The sequence below is a fragment of the Microcebus murinus genome, chromosome 5 (genome assembly GCF_040939455.1).
Source record: "Microcebus murinus isolate Inina chromosome 5, M.murinus_Inina_mat1.0, whole genome shotgun sequence".
NCBI lineage: Eukaryota > Metazoa > Chordata > Mammalia > Primates > Cheirogaleidae > Microcebus > Microcebus murinus.
Window position 1 is genome coordinate 114993038 of NC_134108.1, and position 9076 is coordinate 115002113.

At 63.9% G+C, this 9076-nt stretch overlaps 3 non-coding genes across 3 annotated transcripts; all 3 read right to left on the minus strand.

The window, feature by feature from the left end:
• Positions 1 to 902: 902 nt before the first annotated feature.
• On the minus strand, positions 903 to 1021 carry LOC142871038 (5S ribosomal RNA). Its single transcript, XR_012919384.1, has one exon. It is a non-coding gene; the product is annotated as a 5S ribosomal RNA (ribosomal RNA).
• A 3493-nt stretch (positions 1022 to 4514) lies between these two features.
• Positions 4515 to 4633, minus strand: LOC142871060 (5S ribosomal RNA). Its single transcript, XR_012919406.1, has one exon. It is a non-coding gene; the product is annotated as a 5S ribosomal RNA (ribosomal RNA).
• A 3505-nt stretch (positions 4634 to 8138) lies between these two features.
• On the minus strand, positions 8139 to 8257 carry LOC142871034 (5S ribosomal RNA). The gene has a single exon (XR_012919380.1). It is a non-coding gene; the product is annotated as a 5S ribosomal RNA (ribosomal RNA).
• Between the last annotated feature and the right edge of the window lie 819 nt (positions 8258 to 9076).

A 9076-nucleotide genomic window follows, 5' to 3' on the forward strand; every position in this document is an offset into this window, starting at 1 on the left:
ATGTGGCTGTGTCCACTGAACCATGGGAGACGGGCAGGCTGTTCGCCGTGTGGATCTGGCTGTGTCCACTCACCCACGGGAGAAGGGCAGGCAGGGCACAGTGTGGATCTGGCTGTATCCACTCACCCATGGGTGACATGCAGGCTGGGCTATGTGTGGAACTGTCATTGTCCACACATCCACGGGACACGGGCAGACAGGGAGCAGTGTGGAACTTGCTGTGTCCACACATCAAACAGACGGGTAGGCAGGACGCTGTGTGGACGTGGCTGTGTCTACTCACCCATGGGAGACATGTTGGCTTGGCGCCGTGTGGATTTATTGTGTCCCCTAACCCACGGGAGACGGGTGGCAGTGCGCTGTGTGGAACTTCTTGTGTCCACACACCCAGCAGAGACAGGCGGACAGGGCGCAGTGTGGATGTGACTGTGTAAACTCACCCACGGGAGACGGGCAGTCAGGGCGCAGTGTGGAACTGGCTGTGTCCACACACCAAAGGGACACAGGCAGGCAGGGCGCAGTGTGGATCAGGCTGTGTCCACTCACCCATGGGTGACAGGAAGGAAGGGCTCTGTGTGGATCTAGCTGTTTCCACACACCCATGGGAAATGGGCAGGCCGTGCGCTGTGTCGATCTGCGTGTGTCCACACACCCATGGGGGACGGTCAGACAGGGTGCCAGACCTTTGGTCTGAGACCTGACAGTCCAGAAGCCACGCATGCTGCCGCGTGACGGCGGTGTCGCGGCTTGGGACAAGAGGAGGCCCCACGGTGCGGGCTGGGGCGCCAGGCACCGCGGCGGGCGCTGAGGGTGGGGGTGACCCCCGCCCCGGGCCGCCGCCTCGCTCCCAGAGAGGGGACAGAACAAGAGGCAAAACAAAAAAAAAAAAAAAAAGAAGAAGAAGCCTACGGCACCCGGTATTCCCAGGCGGTCTCCCATCCAAGTACTAACCAGGCCCGACCCTGCTTAGCTTCCAAGACCAGACGAGATCGGGCGCGTTCAGGGTGGTGTGGCCCTAGACGGCGGAGGGCGCCCCTGCCCCGCTCAAGAAGCCGAGCCTCTCTGCGCTTCCCCGCCGCCTCCTCCCCCCCCAGGCCCCGCACCGGCGCTGACCCGCACCGGGCGGGCCTGTTGAGTTCACCGGCCGGGTCCGGCGGGCTCCGAGGGACGGGGGTTACAGGCGGGGCGGGGCGGGGCGGGCCGGGGTGGGGGGCTGTCTCTCTATACACACACACACACACACACACACACTCACACTCACTCACTCACACTCACACAAGATGCGCCTCCACGGCTGGACTCGCCAAGGTGGAGACCTTCCAGCCCCCTTCCTCTCCTCGCCTGGCCCACCCCCAGCTCGTGGCCGCCCCCGCCGCCGCCGCCGCCGCCGATTGGGCACGCGCGGGTCGCCCGCCCTTTGACCCCAGGCAGGGGCCGCCCTCCCCGACAACCCCTTTCAGCTGCGCCCCCCACCCTGTGGGTGGGCTGCCGCCTATTCCCCCGGGCCCGGGCTGGGGCACAGCGCATGGGGGAGGGGAGCGAGTGTATGGGGCGTCTCTCTCTCTCTCTAGGGATGTGTCCCATGGGTGGGGTGGCGTGGTTAGTGGGGCGCTGAAGAAATCAGTCCCCTCCATCTCCTACCTCTGGAAAACGCCCAAGCCCTTGGAGAACTGCCGGCAACGCGACCGTGGGGGCCGGGACCCTCCTCTGTGTCCTCCTGTGGCCCAGTCCAAGGGGCCTGGGCCTGGCCGGGGCTGCATTGGACCCCGACCCCCCTGGCGTGTGGACTCGCTAAAAATCGGCGATTAGATATTGGATTCCAGCTTCATTGAGGTCATTTCACTAATGAGTGCACCGGAAAGAGTTTCCTAATCCATCTGTGAGGGTGGCAACTGAAAGAGAATTTTAAAGCTGACAGAATAGGCGAGGAAAGGCATAGGAGATTTCCACACCCAGTAAGGAAGCCTTTCCCGAAATGGAAGAAAGAAACGAGCAAACAGAGACACCGGTAGCCCGCCAGGATCAGAGTCTGCCCCCGAGAGAAAGTACCCTGACCAGGTTCACCCGTGGGTGGGTGGCGAGCTAGCGGCATTCAGAAGAGCGAGGCCCGCAGTCTGTGCAGAAGACACCTGCACTCGGGTGTGTGTGGCGGCGCGATTCACAAGCAGCTCCAGATGTTAAGCCAAGGAGAAGCCAGGGAGTTCCCAACGCCCCAGGTGTCCTCAGCCCACGACTGGCTGCTGGGGGAATGCGAAGCCCGGCTCCTTGTCTCAGAGCGGGACAACCAGGAGGTGTGACGTACACCCCGGGGTTCCCAGGAGGATCAGGCTGAAGCTGGGACTTGGCCTGAAAGTGTCCCCTCGCACGGCCACCCCCTTCCCCTTCCTGCTCCTCTACTCCTGGTGCCCCTCCATCCAGGGGCCAGACCTTAAAGAGTCACCCGCAAGAGAATCCTGGTCCCAAAGGAGCCTTCTGGGGGACCCGTGCTGAGAGAGGTTGTGGGCATGGCCCGCTGGGGCTCTGCCCGACCCAGGGCTGAGAGATGCAACCTCCCAGCTCTGGGTCCCTGCAGGGGAAGCGTTGGCAAGCACAGGGCCAGTCCTCCAAAGGCCCAGGTGCAGGGAGCCCAGGCCAAGCAGCCTGTGGAAGAAGCCACCCCGGGAACACGACTGCAGGCCACGGCCCTTCCCACCTCCTCCTCCTCCTCCTCCTCCTGCTCCTCCACCCCCCCCCCGACCTCCCACCCCCACCCCCGACATGGCGCAGGGCTCAGAGACACCTCAGACACTTGCTACCCAAAGTGCAAAGGGCATCAGTTGCTCCTCCAAACCCCCCCCCGCCCAGCAGACCGCGTTGTCCAGCCAGCCCCCGGGCCTCCCTGGGGTGCCCAGCACAAAAGTGCAGACAACCACCGGACCCTCAATCTCAGTTTTCGGATGTTTTTGCCACTCTAAGGACCCGCAGGCCAGCTGGGCCTTCTGGCAGGACAGAGAGCCCCGGAATCCGACGTGGAGAGCTGGGTGTACGTCCCCACGAGGAGGCGGTCCCCACCTCCGCGGCTCTCCCCTTGCGGGGGGGGGAAAAGCAGCCACGGGGCCTCAGAGAAGACACCAGGCTGGGCGCCCGCCCCACAGTGGGGGCACGTCCCCCGCAGGCCACTTAGCGACGGCCGCCGGCCGGCGGACGGTTGGGTGGCGCGAGACGCTGCGGCCGCCCTGCTACCGGGTTCCTGGGAGGGCGTCCTGGAACCAGCGTCCACACCAAGCCCTTGGAAGGCCCAGGCGACGGAGGAGCCCCGTCAGGCAGGGGCCGAGGACGGTGACGGCCCGGGCGGGGAGGAGCGTGTCAGGCAGGGGCAGAGGACGGTGACAGGTGACAGGCCGGGCGGGAAGGAGTCAGTCAGGCAGGGGCCGAGGAGGAGACGGGGCTGGGTAAGGGTTAGGGTTAGAGTCAGGGCACAAGTCACAATCGCAAAGACCTGGAAGCGACCCGAGTGCCCATCGACCCACGAGTGCGTAAATGAAATGTGGCGCGTGGACACCACGGAGTGCTATTCAGCTAGGAGGAGCAGCGGTGAGAGGGCACCTCTCGTGGTTCTCCTGGCCAGAGCTGGAACCCGTTCCAGTAAGCCAGGTAGCCCAAGAATGGACACACGAGCACCACGTGCTCGCGCTCACCAGCAAATGGGTACGAACCGACGGACACCCAAGTGGACACAGAGGAATCACCTTCATCGGGTGGGTGTCGGGCGGGTGGGGGGAGGGGATGGGCATACACCTCCATTAGGAATGGGGTGGGTGCGCACCGACTGGGGGATGGGCGCACTTGAGGCTCTGACCCGAGGGGGGAGGCTGGGAGAGGGCAACGTACCCGACCTTAACATTGGTACCCCCACAATACGCTGGAACAACATCAGAGGTTAATGAATAAGAACACAGGGGGGAGGGGGGCACGGGCAACACATGTCACCTTAATACTTGGACTCCCATCATCTGCTTGAAAAGAGAGAGAAAAGAAAATGCAATCATAGAGATAAGAGACACTTTTTAAACATAATGAATCCGAAGAGAAAAGTAAAAGGAGGCCTGTGGGGCAGGTCTGGGTGTGACTCCGGATCCCCCAACATCAGGTGCCACCACCAAAGATTCCTACGTGTAGCCCATAGAACCCCAAAAGCAACGGGACGAGTTCTGGTCACATACTCCCTCAAAATGACATCCTGGCCTTCTTCTGGAACTCCCTCCCCTCTCAGACTCTCAAGGTTTCCTCCAGCGTGTCGGTTCCCACGGAGCAGACCTTTGGTCTGAGACCTGACAGTCCAGAAGCCACGCATGCTGCCGCGTGACGGCGGTGTCGCGGCTTGGGACAAGAGGAGGCCCCACGGTGCGGGCTGGGGCGCCAGGCACCGCGGCGGGCGCTGAGGGTGGGGGTGACCCCCGCCCCGGGCCGCCGCCTCGCTCCCAGAGAGGGGACAGAACAAGAGGCAAAACAAAAAAAAAAAAAAAAAAAGAAGAAGCCTACGGCACCCGGTATTCCCAGGCGGTCTCCCATCCAAGTACTAACCAGGCCCGACCCTGCTTAGCTTCTGAGACCAGACGAGATCGGGCGCGTTCAGGGTGGTGTGGCCCTAGACGGCGGAGGGCGCCCCTGCCCCGCTCAAGAAGCCGAGCCTCTCTGCGCTTTCCCGCCGCCTCCTCCCGCCCCAGGCCCCGCGCCAGCGCTGACCCGCACCGGGCGGGCCTGTTGAGTTCACCGGCCGGGTCCGGCGGGCTCCGAGGGACGGGGGTGACAGGCGGGGTGGGGCGGGGCGGGCAGGGAGCGGCGGGCCGGGGTGGGGGGCTGTCTCTCTATACACACACACACACACACACACACACTCACACTCACACTCACTCACTCACACTCACACAAGATGCGCCTCCACGGCTGGACTCGCCAAGGTGGAGACCTTCCAGCCCCCTTCCTCTCCTCGCCTGGCCCACCCCCAGCTCGTGGCCGCCCCCGCCGCCGCCGCCGATTGCGCACGCGCGGGTCGCCCGCCCTTTGACCCCAGGCAGGGGCCGCCCTCCCCGACAACCCCTTTCAGCTGCGCCCCCCACCCTGTGGGTGGGCTGCCGCCTATTCCCCCGGGCCCGGGCTGGGGCACAGCGCATGGGGGAGGGGAGCGAGTGTATGGGGCGTCTCTCTCTCTCTCTAGGGATGTGTCCCATGGGTGGGGTGGCGTGGTTAGTGGGGCGCTGAAGAAATCAGTCCCCTCCATCTCCTACCTCTGGAAAACGCCCAAGCCCTTGGAGAACTGCCGGCAACGCGACCGTGGGGGCCGGGACCCTCCTCTGTGTCCTCCTGTGGCCCAGTCCAAGGGGCCTGGGCCTGGCCGGGGCTGCATTGGACCCCGACCCCCCTGGCGTGTGGACTCGCTAAAAATCGGCGATTAGATATTGGATTCCAGCTTCATTGAGGTCATTTCACTAATGAGTGCACCGGAAAGAGTTTCCTAATCCATCTGTGAGGGTGGCAACTGAAAGAGAATTTTAAAGCTGACAGAATAGGCGAGGAAAGGCATAGGAGATTTCCACACCCAGTAAGGAAGCCTTTCCCGAAATGGAAGAAAGAAACGAGCAAACAGAGACACCGGTAGCCCGCCAGGATCAGAGTCTGCCCCCGAGAGAAAGTACCCTGACCAGGTTCACCCGTGGGTGGGTGGCGAGCTAGCGGCATTCAGAAGAGCGAGGCCCGCAGTCTGTGCAGAAGACACCTGCACTCGGGTGTGTGTGGCGGCGCGATTCACAAGCAGCTCCAGATGTTAAGCCAAGGAGAAGCCAGGGAGTTCCCAACGCCCCAGGTGTCCTCAGCCCACGACTGGCTGCTGGGGGAATGCGAAGCCCGGCTCCTTGTCTCAGAGCGGGACAACCAGGAGGTGTGACGTACACCCCGGGGTTCCCAGGAGGATCAGGCTGAAGCTGGGACTTGGCCTGAAAGTGTCCCCTCGCACGGCCACCCCCTTCCCCTTCCTGCTCCTCTACTCCTGGTGCCCCTCCATCCAGGGGCCAGACCTTAAAGAGTCACCCGCAAGAGAATCCTGGTCCCAAAGGAGCCTTCTGGGGGACCCGTGCTGAGAGAGGTTGTGGGCATGGCCCGCTGGGGCTCTGCCCGACCCAGGGCTGAGAGATGCAACCTCCCAGCTCTGGGTCCCTGCAGGGGAAACGTTGGCAAGCACAGGGCCAGTCCTCCAAAGGCCCAGGTGCAGGGAGCCCAGGCCAAGCAGCCTGTGGAAGAAGCCACCCCGGGAACACGACTGCAGGCCACGGCCCTTCCCACCTCCTCCTCCTCCTCCTCCTCCTGCTCCTCCACCCCCCCCGACCTCCCACCCCCACCCCCGACATGGCGCAGGGCTCAGAGACACCTCAGACACTTGCTACCCAAAGTGCAAAGGGCATCAGTTGCTCCTCCAAACCCCCCCCCCCGCCCAGCAGACCGCGTTGTCCAGCCAGCCCCGGGCCTCCCTGAGGTGCCCAGCACAAAAGTGCAGACAACCACCGGACCCTCAATCTCAGTTTTCGGATGTTTTTGCCACTCTAAGGACCCGCAGGCCAGCTGGGCCATCTGGCAGGACAGAGAGCCCCGGAATCCGACGTGGAGAGCTGGGTGTACGTCCCCACGAGGAGGCGGTCCCCACCTCCGCGGCTCTCCCCTTGCGGGGGGGGAAAAGCAGCCACGGGGCCTCAGAGAAGACACCAGGCTGGGCGCCCGCCCCACAGTGGGGCACGTCCCCCGCAGGCCACTTAGCGACGGCCGCCGGCCGGCGGACGGTTGGGTGGCGCGAGACGCTGCGGCCGCCCTGCTACCGGGTTCCTGGGAGGGCGTCCTGGAACCAGCGTCCACACCAAGCCCTTGGAAGGCCCAGGCGACGGAGGAGCCCCGTCAGGCAGGGGCCGAGGACGGTGACGGCCCGGGCGGGGAGGAGCGTGTCAGGCAGGGGCAGAGGACGGTGACAGGTGACAGGCCGGGCGGGAAGGAGTCAGTCAGGCAGGGGCCGAGGAGGAGACGGGGCTGGGTAAGGGTTAGGGTTAGAGTCAGGGCACAAGTCACAATCGCAAAGACCTGGAAGCGACCCGAGTGCCCATCGACCCACGAGTGCGTAAATGAAATGTGGCGCGTGGACACCACGGAGTGCTATTCAGCTAGGAGGAGCAGCGGTGAGAGGGCACCTCTCGTGGTTCTCCTGGCCAGAGCTGGAACCCGTTCCAGTAAGCCAGGTAGCCCAAGAATGGACACACGAGCACCACGTGCTCGCGCTCACCAGCAAATGGGTACGAACCGACGGACACCCAAGTGGACACAGAGGAATCACCTTCATCGGGTGGGTGTCGGGCGGGTGGGGGGAGGGGATGGGCATACACCTCCATTAGGAATGGGGTGGGTGCGCACCGACTGGGGGATGGGCGCACTTGAGGCTCTGACCCGAGGGGGGAGGCTGGGAGAGGGCAACGTACCCGACCTTAACATTGGTACCCCCACAATACGCTGGAACAACATCAGAGGTTAATGAATAAGAACACAGGGGGGAGGGGGGCACGGGCAACACATGTCACCTTAATACTTGGACTCCCATCATCTGCTTGAAAAGAGAGAGAAAAGAAAATGCAATCATAGAGATAAGAGACACTTTTTAAACATAATGAATCCGAAGAGAAAAGTAAAAGGAGGCCTGTGGGGCAGGTCTGGGTGTGACTCCGGATCCCCCAACATCAGGTGCCACCACCAAAGATTCCTACGTGTAGCCCATAGAACCCCAAAAGCAACGGGACGAGTTCTGGTCACATACTCCCTCAAAATGACATCCTGGCCTTCTTCTGGAACTCCCTCCCCTCTCAGACTCTCAAGGTTTCCTCCAGCGTGTCGGTTCCCACGGAGCAGACCTTTGGTCTGAGACCTGACAGTCCAGAAGCCACGCATGCTGCCGCGTGACGGCGGTGTCGCGGCTTGGGACAAGAGGAGGCCCCACGGTGCGGGCTGGGGCGCCAGGCACCGCGGCGGGCGCTGAGGGTGGGGGTGACCCCCGCCCCGGGCCGCCGCCTCGCTCCCAGAGAGGGGACAGAACAAGAGGCAAAACAAAAAAAAAAAAAAAAAAAAAAAGAAGCCTACGGCACCCGGTATTCCCAGGCGGTCTCCCATCCAAGTACTAACCAGGCCCGACCCTGCTTAGCTTCCGAGACCAGACGAGATCGGGCGCGTTCAGGGTGGTGTGGCCCTAGACGGCGGAGGGCGCCCCTGCCCCGCTCAAGAAGCCGAGCCTCTCTGCGCTTCCCCGCCGCCTCCTCCCGCCCCAGGCCCCGCGCCGGCGCTGACCCGCACCGGGCGGGCCTGTTGAGTTCACCGGCCGGGTCCGGCGGGCTCCGAGGGACGGGGGTGACAGGCGGGGTGGGGCGGGGCGGGCAGGGAGCGGCGGGCCGGGGTGGGGGGCTGTCTCTCTATACACACACACACACACACACACACACTCACACTCACACTCACTCACTCACACTCACACAAGATGCGCCTCCACGGCTGGACTCGCCAAGGTGGAGACCTTCCAGCCCCCTTCCTCTCCTCGCCTGGCCCACCCCCAGCTCGTGGCCGCCGCCGCCGCCGCCGCCGATTGGGCACGCGCGGGTCGCCCGCCCTTTGACCCCAGGCAGGGGCCGCCCTCCCCGACAACCCCTTTCAGCTGCGCCCCCCACCCTGTGGGTGGGCTGCCGCCTATTCCCCCGGGCCCGGGCTGGGGCACAGCGCATGGGGGAGGGGAGCGAGTGTATGGGGCGTCTCTCTCTCTCTCTAGGGATGTGTCCCATGGGTGGGGTGGCGTGGTTAGTGGGGCGCTGAAGAAATCAGTCCCCTCCATCTCCTACCTCTGGAAAACGCCCAAGCCCTTGGAGAACTGCCGGCAACGCGACCGTGGGGGCCGGGACCCTCCTCTGTGTCCTCCTGTGGCCCAGTCCAAGGGGCCTGGGCCTGGCCGGGGCTGCATTGGACCCCGACCCCCCTGGCGTGTGGACTCGCTAAAAATCGGCGATTAGATATTGGATTCCAGCTT